We start from the raw sequence: 12834 nt of genomic DNA, 5'->3' as shown, positions 1-12834 counted from the left end.
AGCTGCACTTTAAATGACAAAATGAAGAGAGTTTACCCATTAGAACAGGTATTCTTCACACTTTTCATCTGGGTCAGTTTTGGATAAAATCACTGGATAGGGCAATATAAAAAAAGGTGACCAAAACTGTCCGAAAACTAAAAGTGCAGATAGGAGCAAATTATAACACATCCTAAAGATAACTGGGGGCCCGGAATGCAGCACTGACAGTAAAAAACTTCTACCTGTTGTGGGACTGCTAACCCTAACCCTAGCTAGGGTTTCAATAGTACATTACGTCAGGGTGTCTCAGAAGCCCTCCAAACATCAAAGTTGAATTTTTTCCTCAAACTCCAAAAAATCAGTCTCAAACTATCAAAACGTTTTCTAAAACTTCTAGGAAATGTATCTTCTTTAACATTCTGTCTGGTTTAGGCAAATTTTCATAAAGCTGAAAAATGCTGTTAAATGGTAGTTAAATCGGCATGCTTTTAATGCCTGGCTAGGGTTAGGGTTACAAGAACCATAGAATTTTGCCCGCTGTTGCACTTTTAGCTGCACTTTAAATGACAAAATGAAGAGAGTTTACCCATTAGAACAGGTATTCTTCACACTTTTCATTTGGCTCAGTTTTGGATAAAATCACTGGATAGGGCAATATACAAAAAGGTGACCAAAACTGTCCGAAAACTAAAAGTGCAGATAGGAGCAAATTATCACTCATCCTAAAGGTAACTGGGGACCCGGAATGCAGCACTGACAGTAAAAAACTTCTACCTCTTGTGGGAATGCTAACACTAACCCTAGCTAGGGTTTCAAATGTGCATTCCAGCAGGGTATCTCAGAAGCCCTCCAAACATCAAAGTTGAATTTTCTCCTCAAACTCCAAAAAATCAGTCTAAAACTATCAAAACGGTTTCTAAAATCTCTAGGAAAAGTATCTTCTTTAATATTCTGTCTGGTTTAGGCAAATTTTCATAAAGCTGAAAAATGGTGTTAAATGGTAGTTAAATCGGCATGCTTTTAATGCCTGGCTAGGGTTAGGGTTACAAGAACCATAGAATTTTGCCCTCTGTTGCACTTTTAGCTGCACTTTAAATGACAAAATGAAGAGAGTTTACCCATTAGAACAGGTATTCTTCACACTTTTCATCTGGGTCAGTTTTGGATAAAATCACTGGATAGGGCAATATAAAAAAAGGTGACCAAAACTGTCCGAAAACTAAAAGTGCAGATAGGAGCAAATTATCACACATCCTAAAGATAACTGGGGGCCCGGAATGCAGCACTGACAGTAAAAAACTTCTACCTGTTGTGGGACTGCTAACCCTAACCCTAGCTAGGGTTTCAATAGTACATTACGTCAGGGTGTCTCAGAAGCCCTCCAAACATCAAAGTTGAATTTTTTCCTCAAACTCCAAAAAATCAGTCTCAAACTATCAAAACGTTTTCTAAAACTTCTAGGAAATGTATCTTCTTTAACATTCTGTCTGGTTTACGCAAATTTTCATAAAGCTGAAAAATGCTGTTAAATGGTAGTTAAATCGGCATGCTTTTAATGCCTGGCTAGGGTTAGGGTTACAAGAACCATAGAATTTTGCCCGCTGTTGCACTTTTAGCTGCACTTTAAATGACAAAATGAAGAGAGTTTACCCATTAGAACAGGTATTCTTCACACTTTTCATTTGGCTCAGTTTTGGATAAAATCACTGGATAGGGCAATATACAAAAAGGTGACCAAAACTGTCCGAAAACTAAAAGTGCAGATAGGAGCAAATTATCACTCATCCTAAAGGTAACTGGGGACCCGGAATGCAGCACTGACAGTAAAAAACTTCTACCTCTTGTGGGAATGCTAACACTAACCCTAGCTAGGGTTTCAAATGTGCATTCCAGCAGGGTATCTCAGAAGCCCTCCAAACATCAAAGTTGAATTTTCTCCTCAAACTCCAAAAAATCAGTCTAAAACTATCAAAACGGTTTCTAAAATCTCTAGGAAAAGTATCTTCTTTAATATTCTGTCTGGTTTAGGCAAATTTTCATAAAGCTGAAAAATGCTTTTAAATGGTAGTTAAATCGGCATGCTTTTAATGCCTGGCTAGGGTTAGGGTTACAAGAACCAAAGAATATTGCCCACTGTTGCACTTTTAGCTGCACTTTAAATGACAAAATGAAGAGAGTTTACCCATTAGAACAGGTATTCTTCACACTTTTCATCTGGCTCAGTTTTTGATAAAATCACTTAATAAGGCAATATACAAAAAGGTGACCAAAACTGTCCGAAAACTAAAAGTGCAGATAGGAGCAAATTATCACTCATCCTAAAGGTAACTGGGGACCCGGAATGCAGCACTGACAGTAAAAAACATCTACCTGTTGTGGGAATGCTAACACTAACCCTAGCTAGGGTTTCAAATGTGCATTCCAGCAGGGTGTCTCAGAAGCCCTCCAAACATCAAAGTTGAATTTTTTCCTCAAACTCCAAAAAATCAGTCTCAAACTATCAAAACGGTTTCTAAAACCTCTAGGAAAAGTATCTTCTTTAATATTCTGTCTGGTTTAGGCAAATTTTCATAAAGCTGAAAAATGCTGTTAATTGGTAGTTAAATCGGCATGCTTTTAATGCCTGGCTATGGTTAGGGTTACAAGAACCATAGAATATTGCGCTCTGTTGACTTTTAGCTGCACTTTAAATGACAAAATGAAGAGAGTTTACCCATTAGAACAGGTATTCTTCACACTTTTCATCTGGGTCAGTTTTGGATAAAATCACTGGATAGGGCAATATAAAAAAAGGTGACCAAAACTGTCCGAAAACTAAAAGTGCAGATAGGAGCAAATTATCACACATCCTAAAGATAACTGGGGGCCCGGAATGCAGCACTGACAGTAAAAAACTTCTACCTGTTGTGGGAATGCTAACCCTAACCCTAGCTAGGGTTACAAATGTGCATTCCGGCAGGGTGTCTCAGAAGCCCTCCAAACATCAAAGTTGAATTTTTTCCTCAAACTCCAAAAAATCAGTCTCAAACTATCAAAACGGTTTCTAAAACTTCAAGGAAATGTATCTTCTTTAACATTCTGTCTGGTTTAGGCAAATTTTCATAAAGCTGAAAAATGCTGTTAAATGGTAGTTAAATCGGCATGCTTTTAATGCCTGGCTAGGGTTAGGGTTACAAGTACCAAAGAATTTTGCCCGCTGTTGCACTTTTAGCTGCACTTTAAATGACAAAATGAAGAGAGTTTACCCATTTGAACAGGTATTCTTCACACTTTTCATCTGGCTCAGTTTTAGATAAAATCACTGGATAGGGCAATATACAAAAAGGTGACCAAAACTGTCCGAAAACTAAAAGTGCAGATAGGAGCAAATTATCACACATCCTAAAGATAACTGGGGGCCCGGAATGCAGCACTGACAGTAAAAAACTTCTACCTGTTGTGGAAATGCTAACCCTAACCCTAGCTAGGGTTACAAATGTGCATTCCAGCAGGGTGTCTCTGAAGCCCTCCAAACATCAAAGTTGAATTTTCTCCTCAAACTCCAAAAAATCAGTCTCAAACTATCAAAACGGTTTCTAAAACTTCAAGGAAATGTATCTCCTTTAACATTCTGTCTGGTTTAGGCAAATTTTCATAAAGCTGAAAAATGCTGTTAAATGGTAGTTAAATCGGCATGCTTTTAATGCCTGGCTAGGGTTAGGGTTACAAGAACCATAGAATTTTGCCCGCTGTTGCACTTTTAGCTGCACTTTAAATGACAAAATGAAGAGAGTTTACCCATTAGAACAGGTATTCTTCACACTTTTCATTTGGCTCAGTTTTGGATAAAATCACTGGATAGGGCAATATACAAAAAGGTGACCAAAACTGTCCGAAAACTAAAAGTGCAGATAGGAGCAAATTATCACTCATCCTAAAGGTAACTGGGGACCCGGAATGCAGCACTGACAGTAAAAAACTTCTACCTGTTGTGGGAATGCTAACCCTAACCCTAGCTAGGGTTTCAATAGTACATTCCGTCAGGGTGTCTCAGAAGCCCTCCAAACATCAAAGTTGAATTTTCTCCTCAAACTCCAAAAAATCAGTCTAAAACTATCAAAACGGTTTCTAAAATCTCTAGGAAAAGTATCTTCTTTAATATTCTGTCTGGTTTAGGCAAATTTTCATAAAGCTGAAAAATGCTGTTAAATGGTAGTTAAATCGGCATGCTTTTAATGCCTGGCTAGGGTTAGGGTTACAAGAACCATAGAATTTTGCCCTCTGTTGCACTTTTAGCTGCACTTTAAATGACAAAATGAAGAGAGTTTACCCATTAGAACAGGTATTCTTCACACTTTCATCTGGGTCAGTTTTGGATAAAATAACTGCATAGGGCAATATACAAAAAGGTGACCAAAACTGTCCGAAAACTAAAAGTGCAGATAGGAGCAAATTATCACTCATCCTAAAGATAACTGGGGGCCCAAAATGCAGCACTGACAGTTAAAAACATCTACCTGTTGTGGGAATGCTAACCCTAACCCTAGCTAGGGTTACAAATGTGCATTCCGGCAGGGTGTCTCAGAAGCCCTCCAAACATCAAAGTTGAATTTTCTCCTCAAACTCCAAAAAATCAGTCTCAAACTATCAAAACGGTTTCTAAAACTTCAAGGAAATGTATCTTCTTTAACATTCTGTCTGGTTTAGGCAAATTTTCATAAAGCTGAAAAATGCTGTTAAATGGTAGTTAAATCGGCATGCTTTTAATGCCTGGCTAGGGTTAGGGTTACAAGAACCATAGAATTTTGCCCGCTGTTGCACTTTTAGCTGCACTTTAAATGACAAAATGAAGAGAGTTTACCCATTAGAACAGGTATTCTTCACACTTTTCATTTGGCTCAGTTTTGGATAAAATCACCGGATAGGGCAATGTACAAAAAGGTGACCAAAACTGTCCGAAAACTAAAAGTGCAGATAGGAGCAAATTATCACTCATCCTAAAGGTAACTGGGGACCCGGAATGCAGCACTGACAGTAAAAAACTTCTACCTGTTGTGGGAATGCTAACACTAACCCTAGCTAGGGTTTCAAATGTGCATTCCAGCAGGGTATCTCAGAAGCCCTCCAAACATCAAAGTTGAATTTTCTCCTCAAACTCCAAAAAATCAGTCTAAAACTATCAAAACGGTTTCTAAAATCTCTAGGAAAAGTATCTTCTTTAATATTCTGTTTGGTTTAGGCAAATTTTCATAAAGCTGAAAAATGCTGTTAAATGGTAGTTAAATCGGCATGCTTTTAATGCCTGGCTAGGGTTAGGGTTACAAGAACCATAGAATTTTGCCCTCTGTTGCACTTTTAGCTGCACTTTAAATGACAAAATGAAGAGAGTTTACCCATTAGAACAGGTATTCTTCACACTTTTCATCTGGGTCAGTTTTGGATAAAATCACTGGATAGGGCAATATAAAAAAAGGTGACCAAAACTGTCCGAAAACTAAAAGTGCAGATAGGAGCAAATTATCACACATCCTAAAGATAACTGGGGGCCCGGAATGCAGCACTGACAGTAAAAAACTTCTACCTGTTGTGGGAATGCTAACCCTAACCCTAGCTAGGGATTCAATAGTACATTCCGTCAGGGTGTCTCAGAAGCCCTCCAAACATCAAAGTTGAATTTTTTCCTCAAACTCCAAAAAATCAGTCTCAAACTATCAAAACGTTTTCTAAAACTTCTAGGAAATGTATCTTCTTTAATATTCTGTCTGGTTTAGGCAAATTTTCATAAAGCTGAAAAATGCTTTTAAATGGTAGTTAAATCGGCATGCTTTTAATGCCTGGCTAGGGTTAGGGTTACAAGAACCAAAGAATATTGCCCACTGTTGCACTTTTAGCTGCACTTTATATGACAAAATGAAGAGAGTTTACCCATTAGAACAGGTATTCTTCACACTTTTCATCTGGCTCAGTTTTTGATAAAATCACTTAATAAGGCAATATACAAAAAGGTGACCAAAACTGTCCGAAAACTAAAAGTGCAGATAGGAGCAAATTATCACACATCCTAAAGATAACCGGAGTTCCGGAATGCAGCACTGACAGTAAAAAACATCTACCTGTTGTGGGAATGCTAACCCTAAACCTAGCTAGGGTTACAAATGTGCATTCCAGCAGGGTGTCTCTGAAGCCCTCCAAACATCAAAGTTGAATTTTCTTCTCAAACTCCAAAAAATCAGTCTCAAACTATCAAAACGGTTTCTAAAACCTCTAGGAAAAGTATGTTCTTTAATATTCTGTCTGGTTTAGGCAAATTTTCATAAAGCTGAAAAATGCTGTTAAATGGTAGTTAAATCGGCATGCTTTTAATGCCTGGCTAGGGTTAGGGTTACAAGAACCATAGAATTTTGCCCGCTGTTGCACTTTTAGCTGCACTTTAAATGACAAAATGAAGAGAGTTTACCCATTAGAACAGGTATTCTTCACACTTTTCATCTGGCTCAGTTTTGGATAAAATCACTGCATAGGGCAATATACAAAAAGGTGACCAAAACTGTCCGAAAACTAAAAGTGCAGATAGGAGCAAATTATCACTCATCCTAAAGATAACTGGGGGCCCAGAATGCAGCACTGACAGTTAAAAACATCTACCTGTTGTGGGAATGCTAACCCTAACCCTAACTAGGGTTACAAATGTGCATTCCGTCAGGGTGTCTCAGAAGCCCTCCAAACATCAAAGTTCAATTTTTTCCTCAAACTCCAAAAAATCAGTCTCAAGCTATCAAAACGGTTTTTAAAAACTCTAGGAAATGTATCTTCTTTAATATTCTGTCTGGTTTAGGCAAATTTTCATAAAGCTGAAAAATGCTTTTAAATGGTAGTTAAATCGGTATGCTTTTAATGCCTGGCTAGGGTTAGGGTTACAAGAACCAAAGAATTTTGCCCGCTGTTGCACTTTTAGCTGCACTTTAAATGACAAAATGAAGAGAGTTTACCCATTTGAACAGGTATTCTTCACACTTTTCATCTGGCTCAGTTTTAGATAAAATCACTGGATAGGGCAATATACAAAAAGGTGACCAAAACTGTCCGAAAACTAAAAGTGCAGATAGGAGCAAATTATCACACATCCTAAAGATAACTGGGGGCCCGGAATGCAGCACTGACAGTAAAAAACTTCTACCTGTTGTGGGAATGCTAACCCTAACCCTAGCTAGGGTTTCAAATGTACATTCCAGCAGGGTGTAACAGAAGCCCTCCAAACATCAAAGTTGAATTTTTTCCTCAAACTCCAAAAAATCAGTCTCAAACTATCAAAACGGTTTCTAAAACTTCTAGGAGATGTATCTTCTTTAATATTCTGTCTGGTTTAGGCAAATTTTCATAAAGCTGAAAAATGCTTTTAAATGGTAGTTAAATCGGCATGCTTTTAATGCCTGGCTAGGGTTACGGTTACAAGAACCATAGAATTTTGCCCGCTGTTGCACTTTTAGCTGCACTTTAAATGACAAAATGAAGAGAGTTTACCCATTAGAACAGGTATTCTTCACACTTTTCATCTGGCTCAGTTTTGGATAAAATAACTGCATAGGGCAATATACAAAAAGGTGACCAAAACTGTCCGAAAACTAAAAGTGCAGATAGGAGCAAAATATCACTCATCCTAAAGATAACTGGGGGCCCAGAATGCAGCACTGACAGTTAAAAACATCTACCTGTTGTGGGAATGCTAACCCTAACCCTAGCTAGGGTTACAAATGTGCATTCCGGCAGGGTGTCTCAGAAGCCCTCCAAACATCAAAGTTGAATTTTCTCCTCAAACTCCAAAAAATCAGTCTCAAACTATCAAAACGGTTTCTAAAACTTCAAGGAAATGTATCTTCTTTAACATTCTGTCTGGTTTAGGCAAATTTTCATAAAGCTGAAAAATGCTGTTAAATGGTAGTTAAATCGGCATGCTTTTAATGCCTGGCTAGGGTTAGGGTTACAAGAACCATAGAATTTTGCCCGCTGTTGCACTTTTAGCTGCACTTTAAATGACAAAATGAAGAGAGTTTACCCATTAGAACAGGTATTCTTCACACTTTTCATTTGGCTCAGTTTTGGATAAAATCACCGGATAGGGCAATGTACAAAAAGGTGACCAAAACTGTCCGAAAACTAAAAGTGCAGATAGGAGCAAATTATCACTCATCCTAAAGGTAACTGGGGACCCGGAATGCAGCACTGACAGTAAAAAACTTCTACCTGTTGTGGGAATGCTAACACTAACCCTAGCTAGGGTTTCAAATGTGCATTCCAGCAGGGTATCTCAGAAGCCCTCCAAACATCAAAGTTGAATTTTCTCCTCAAACTCCAAAAAATCAGTCTAAAACTATCAAAACGGTTTCTAAAATCTCTAGGAAAAGTATCTTCTTTAATATTCTGTCTGGTTTAGGCAAATTTTCATAAAGCTGAAAAATGCTGTTAAATGGTAGTTAAATCGGCATGCTTTTAATGCCTGGCTAGGGTTAGGGTTACAAGAACCATAGAATTTTGCCCTCTGTTGCACTTTTAGCTGCACTTTAAATGACAAAATGAAGAGAGTTTACCCATTAGAACAGGTATTCTTCACACTTTTCATCTGGGTCAGTTTTGGATAAAATCACTGGATAGGGCAATATAAAAAAAGGTGACCAAAACTGTCCGAAAACTAAAAGTGCAGATAGGAGCAAATTATCACACATCCTAAAGATAACTGGGGGCCCGGAATGCAGCACTGACAGTAAAAAACTTCTACCTGTTGTGGGAATGCTAATCCTAACCCTAGCTAGGGATTCAATAGTACATTCCGTCAGGGTGTCTCAGAAGCCCTCCAAACATCAAAGTTGAATTTTTTCCTCAAACTCCAAAAAATCAGTCTCAAACTATCAAAACGTTTTCTAAAACTTCTAGGAAATGTATCTTCTTTAATATTCTGTCTGGTTTAGGCAAATTTTCATAAAGCTGAAAAATGCTTTTAAATGGTAGTTAAATCGGCATGCTTTTAATGCCTGGCTAGGGTTAGGGTTACAAGAACCAAAGAATATTGCCCACTGTTGCACTTTTAGCTGCACTTTAAATGACAAAATGAAGAGAGTTTACCCATTAGAACAGGTATTCTTCACACTTTTCATCTGGCTCAGTTTTTGATAAAATCACTTAATAAGGCAATATACAAAAAGGTGACCAAAACTGTCCGAAAACTAAAAGTGCAGATAGGAGCAAATTATCACACATCCTAAAGATAACCGGAGTTCCGGAATGCAGCACTGACAGTAAAAAACATCTACCTGTTGTGGGAATGCTAACCCTAACCCTAGCTAGGGTTACAAATGTGCATTCCAGCAGGGTGTCTCTGAAGCCCTCCAAACATCAAAGTTGAATTTTCTCCTCAAACTCCAAAAAATCAGTCTCAAACTATCGAAACGGTTTCTAAAACCTCTAGGAAAAGTATCTTCTTTAATATTCTGTCTGGTTTAGGCAAATTTTCATAAAGCTGAAAAATGCTGTTAAATGGTAGTTAAATCGGCATGCTTTTAATGCCTGGCTAGGGTTAGGGTTACAAGAACCATAGAATTTTGCCCGCTGTTGCACTTTTAGCTGCACTTTAAATGACAAAATGAAGAGAGTTTACCCATTAGAACAGGTATTCTTCACACTTTTCATCTGGCTCAGTTTTGGATAAAATCACTGCATAGGGCAATATACAAAAAGGTGACCAAAACTGTCCGAAAACTAAAAGTGCAGATAGGAGCAAATTATCACTCATCCTAAAGATAACTGGGGGCCCAGAATGCAGCACTGACAGTTAAAAACATCTACCTGTTGTGGGAATGCTAACCCTAACCCTAGCTAGGGTTACAAATGTGCATTCCGGCAGGGTGTCTCAGAAGCCCTCCAAACATCAAAGTTGAATTTTTTCCTCAAACTCCAAAAAATCAGTCTCAAACTATCAAAACGGTTTCTAAAACTTCAAGGAAATGTATCTTCTTTAACATTCTGTCTGGTTTAGGCAAATTTTCATAAAGCTGAAAAATGCTGTTAAATGGTAGTTAAATCGGCATGCTTTTAATGCCTGGCTAGGGTTAGGGTTACAAGTACCAAAGAATTTTGCCCGCTGTTGCACTTTTAGCTGCACTTTAAATGACAAAATGAAGAGAGTTTACCCATTTGAACAGGTATTCTTCACACTTTTCATCTGGCTCAGTTTTAGATAAAATCACTGGATAGGGCAATATACAAAAAGGTGACCAAAACTGTCCGAAAACTAAAAGTGCAGATAGGAGCAAATTATCACACATCCTAAAGATAACTGGGTGCCCGGAATGCAGCACTGACAGTAAAAACTTCTACCTGTTGTGGAAATGCTAACCCTAACCCTAGCTAGGGTTACAAATGTGCATTCCAGCAGGGTGTCTCTGAAGCCCTCCAAACATCAAAGTTGAATTTTCTCCTCAAACTCCAAAAAATCAGTCTCAAACTATCAAAACGGTTTCTAAAACTTCAAGGAAATGTATCTTCTTTAACATTCTGTCTGGTTTAGGCAAATTTTCATAAAGCTGAAAAATGCTGTTAAATGGTAGTTAAATCGGCATGCTTTTAATGCCTGGCTAGGGTTAGGGTTACAAGAACCATAGAATTTTGCCCGCTGTTGCACTTTTAGCTGCACTTTAAATGACAAAATGAAGAGAGTTTACCCATTAGAACAGGTATTCTTCACACTTTTCATTTGGCTCAGTTTTGGATAAAATCACTGGATAGGGCAATATACAAAAAGGTGACCAAAACTGTCCGAAAACTAAAAGTGCAGATAGGAGCAAATTATCACTCATCCTAAAGGTAACTGGGGACCCGGAATGCAGCACTGACAGTAAAAAACTTCTACCTGTTGTGGGAATGCTAACCCTAACCCTAGCTAGGGTTTCAATAGTACATTCCGTCAGGGTGTCTCAGAAGCCCTCCAAACATCAAAGTTGAATTTTCTCCTCAAACTCCAAAAAATCAGTCTAAAACTATCAAAACGGTTTCTAAAATCTCTAGGAAAAGTATCTTCTTTAATATTCTGTCTGGTTTAGGCAAATTTTCATAAAGCTGAAAAATGCTGTTAAATGGTAGTTAAATCGGCATGCTTTTAATGCCTGGCTAGGGTTAGGGTTACAAGAACCATAGAATTTTGCCCTCTGTTGCACTTTTAGCTGCACTTTAAATGACAAAATGAAGAGAGTTTACCCATTTGAACAGGTATTCTTCACACTTTTCATCTGGCTCAGTTTTAGATAAAATCACTGGATAGGGCAATATACAAAAAGGTGACCAAAACTGTCCGAAAACTAAAAGTGCAGATAGGAGCAAATTATCACACATCCTAAAGATAACTGGGGGCCCGGAATGCAGCACTGACAGTAAAAAACTTCTACCTGTTGTGGGAATGCTAACCCTAACCCTAGCTAGGGTTTCAAATGTACATTCCAGCAGGGTGTAACAGAAGCCCTCCAAACATCAAAGTTGAATTTTTTCCTCAAACTCCAAAAAATCAGTCTCAAACTATCAAAACGGTTTCTAAAACTTCTAGGAGATGTATCTTCTTTAATATTCTGTCTGGTTTAGGCAAATTTTCATAAAGCTGAAAAATGCTTTTAAATGGTAGTTAAATCGGCATGCTTTTAATGCCTGGCTAGGGTTACGGTTACAAGAACCAAAGAATTTTGCCCTCTGTTGCACTTTTAGCTGCACTTTAAATGACAAAATGAAGAGAGTTTACCCATTAGAACATTTATTCTTCACACTTTTCATCTGGCTCAGTTTTGGATAAAATCACTGGATAGGGCAATAAACAAAATGGTGACCAAAACTGTCCGAAAACTAAAAGTGCAGATAGGAGCAAATTATCACACATCCTAAAGATAACTGGGGACCCGGAATGCAGCACTGACAGTAAAAAACTTCTACCTGTTGTGGAAATGCTAACCCTAACCCTAGCTAGGGTTACAAATGTGCATTCCAGCAGGGTGTCTCTAAAGCCCTCCAAACATCAAAGTTGAATTTTCTCCTCAAACTCCAAAAAATCAGTCTCAAACTATCAAAACGGTTTCTAAAACCTCTAGGAAAAGTATCTTCTTTAATATTCTGTCTGGTTTAGGCAAATTTTCATAAAGCTGAAAAATGCTGTTAAATGGTAGTTAAATCGGCATGCTTTTAATGCCTGGCTAGGGTTAGTGTTATAAGAACCATAGAATTTTGCCCGCTGTTGCACTTTTAGCTGCACTTTAAATGACAAAATGAAGAGAGTTTACTCATTAGAACAGGTATTCTTCACACTTTTCATCTGGCTCAGTTTTGGATAAAATCACTGCATTGGGCAATATACAAAAAGGTGACCAAAACTGTCCGAAAATTAAAAGTGCAGATAGGACCAAATTATCACTCATCCTAAAGATAACTGGGGACCAGGAATGCAGCACTGACAGTAATAAACTTCTACCTGTTGTGGGAATGCTAACCCTAATCCTAGCTAGGGTTTCAAATGTGCATTCCAGCAGGGTGTCTCAGAAGCCCTCCGATCATCAAAGATGATTTTTTTTCCTCAAACCAAATAAAATCAGTCTCAAACTATCAAAACGGTTTTTAAAACCTCTAGGAGATGTATTTTCTTTAATAATTTGTCTGGTTTAGGCAAATTTTCATGAAGCTGTAAAATGCTGTTAAATGGTAGTTAAATCGGCACGCTTTTAATGCCTTGCCAGTGTTAGGTTGCAAGAACCATAGAATTTTGCCCGCTGTTGATCTCCACGTACTGCCCGCCTCCCAGGATACAGCTTCTGAAGGACACCTTCCAAGAGAAACTGATGCAGGAAAAGG

The sequence above is a fragment of the Lepisosteus oculatus genome, unplaced genomic scaffold (assembly GCF_040954835.1).
Source record: "Lepisosteus oculatus isolate fLepOcu1 unplaced genomic scaffold, fLepOcu1.hap2 HAP2_SCAFFOLD_42, whole genome shotgun sequence".
Lineage (NCBI taxonomy): Eukaryota > Metazoa > Chordata > Actinopteri > Semionotiformes > Lepisosteidae > Lepisosteus > Lepisosteus oculatus.
This window is presented reverse-complemented; position numbering follows the sequence as displayed.